The sequence below is a fragment of the Canis lupus genome, chromosome 9 (genome assembly GCF_048164855.1).
Source record: "Canis lupus baileyi chromosome 9, mCanLup2.hap1, whole genome shotgun sequence".
Classification (NCBI taxonomy): Eukaryota; Metazoa; Chordata; class Mammalia; order Carnivora; family Canidae; genus Canis; species Canis lupus.
The window spans coordinates 38,140,141-38,143,246 of NC_132846.1; positions in this window are offsets into that span (position 1 = coordinate 38,140,141).

The window sequence follows — 3,106 nt, forward strand, 5'->3', positions numbered from 1 at the left end:
TACCCTCTGAGTACCTACTTAAGAGGCTGCACTTCCTGGGAGAAATTGACTCCTATATCATATACACTAACAGTAATGTAAATAACAGGTACAGAGCCATACAATTGTGTTCTGGCTTCAATTAGTCTTGCACATTTGATGTACGACAGAAGTAACTTTATTTTTATTTATTTTTTTAGAAGTAACTTTAGATCATTAGGGAAAGGATGGACTATTCAATCAGAGGTGCTAGGAAATTACACATATGGAAAATACACATACATAAATATATACAGTTAGATGTAAGCAAAAAACTGAAACTGGATCCTTAACTCATACCATATACAGAAGTCATTTTTATTTTTTAGTTTTTTAAAAGATTTTATTCATTTATTCATGAGAGGCACACAGAGAGGCAGATATATAGGCAGAGGGAAAAGCAGCTCCAATCGGGAGCCCGATGCGGTACTTGATCCCAGGACCCCAGGATCACAACCTGAGCCTAAGGCAGACACTCAACCAGTGAGCCACCCAGGCGCCCCTAGAAATCATTTTTAGATGGATTTTTAGATGGATTTACATAAAATATTACATATCCATCCATTAGATGGATATAGCGAATTAAAGGTGAAAGGCAATACTTTAAGACTTTTGGAATAAAATTGTAGCAGCAATGTTGGCAGTTCAACAAAGATTATACACCTCTTCCATAGACTAGATTTTTTGTGGGGAAGAGGTTGCCCAGTTAGGGACAATGTTTCCCAGGTCTCTTGGCCTTGGGGTAGGATTATGTGAGTGACTTTTGGCCAACAGTATGTGGACTGAAATGATGTACACCAGTGCTTCTCAAACTGTCTGTGGTAATGGACAATTTCTCTCCAATTTACTATAGACCAATACTTTTGTAAATGAAAATAGAAATAAATTACCAGAAAACTGATATTTAAAAAGTTAGACCAAATGCAGGCCAGTTTTTTTATTAGATATGATACACATAAAATTACTTTGTCAGATTGCTATTAAAAATTATAAATACTTATTCTTAATTTCTGTACTACTGAGTGATAGAGAGGTAATAGTTTGTGGACCAGCAGAAGTTAGCATCACTTGAGTTCACATCACTTCTAGGCATGGCTCATAAAAATCTCTCATGCAATCTTTCACATTCTTTCTTGCCCTGTCTACAGACTAGATGTCTGTAGTCAGGGTAGCTTTGAAAACCAATGGTTGAAGACAGTAGAGGCTTCATCAGTCTGGGTCCCTGGATGACTTCTTGGAGCAGAACCCTTCCCACCTCATCCTGCCATGAATTGAACTTAATGTGAATAAAAATAATTTTCATTTGTGTTAAGCTACTAAGCATTTAAGTTGATTAAGTCACATTACCAGTATTACTTAACTAATAATGAAATATAGGGGACATTTTTATAGACAAAAGTCCTTATTGGAAAAGATTTAAAAATTGATTACACTAAAAAGAATCTTTGCACATCAAAAATCACCATAAAGTTAGTAAACAAAAACAAGTTGGAGTGGGGAATGATATTTATAACACATATACACCAGTTTTGTTTCAGAATATATAAGGTGATCCTATTAATCAATATGAAAAAGGCAAACAACCCAATTGAAACATGGACAAAATATATGAACAGCATTTCACAGTAGAGGGAGTAGGAAAAAATTAGAATTTAAGAAGATGCACAACCACATTAATAATTAGAGAACTTCCTGTTAAGACCACAATTTTATACCAAGTTTCTGAGATCATATGGCTGAATTTGGAACTGTCACACACTGATAGTGAAGTGAAAATCAGTTCAACCAAGCCTGAAAAACAATTTCAAGTTATCTTTTAAAGTTTGTGTTTAAGATAAACAATGAGTAATTTTTAAATTTTATCTAAAATTCAATTTTAATTTGGCTTCATCTACTTTCTCTGGCTATCCTACAAATCAGAGGAGCCATGTACAAAAGTGTTTGTAGTAGCACTGTTCATAATAAAATCTAGGGCTCACCTAAATCTGCACGGAGGAAATAATCGATAAACTACGTATTCACACAACAGAACATTAGGCAGCAGTGAAAATGAATGAACTACAGCTATGAGTAGTAATGTGAATAAATCTTAGAAACATTATTTAATGTAAAAAATAATTTAAAAAAAGAGTAATTCAGAGACCATATATTAGAAATTGAAAAAAAAAAAAAAAGTAAAGTTAAAAAAGGGAGTGGTGGTGCCTGGCTGGCTCGGTTGGAAAGCATGCTAGTCTAGATCTCTGGGCCATGGGTTCAAACCCTAAGTTGGGCATAGAACTTAAAAAAAATTGCAATACTATTTTCATAAGACTCCAACCACAACTAAACAATCTATTGTTTAGAGATCCATGCACATGTCATAAAAATACATACAAGAGAATGAGAAACAAAACAAGGTAGTTGTTACTAAGGTAGCGGTAGAGGCAGGAGACTAGTTTAGAGGAGTTCACAGATTAGTGTGAGAGTTGGTAATGCTCCTGTCCCACACAGGTAGAAGGGACACAAATATTCACTTCATGGCTATGCTTCTTATCTCAGATAGGTTACATAAAGTTTTCTGTTTACATAAAAATATTACATAAAATTTTAAAAATAGATCAACAATCAGGAAAGTTGAGTTGAGCAGATCTGCAGCCAGATCATCTAATGCTTTCTGTTATATTGGGATACCACTCCTACAGAATAAAAATAGCACACCCTGCAATCTGAAAATGGTGCAAAGTACAAACTACCACTCCCTATCTAGCTCCAGGGAGAAGCTAAGAGGTAAAAGCTGACTTCTGTCATAGTGGGGTCACCTTAAAGGAAAGGGATAGTGAGAGTAAAGCCAATTTGCACAAGCTAGCCTAATGCAGACCTAAAATCCTTCTTGGGCTCACAAGACACTTGAGATCAAAACCTCTTCAATGAAGTTTAAAGGAGTGACCTTAGGTCTCTCTGTTAAGGAGAGCAGAGTAAGCAAAAAAAAAAAAAAAAAAGGGGGGGGGGCGGGGGGGCGGAAACAGGCCCCCACGCATGCGCAGTAAGCAAAACCACGTTTCGCACGCGACCGGGTGGAGGCGGAGCTAACGAGGCCGGATAATACGTC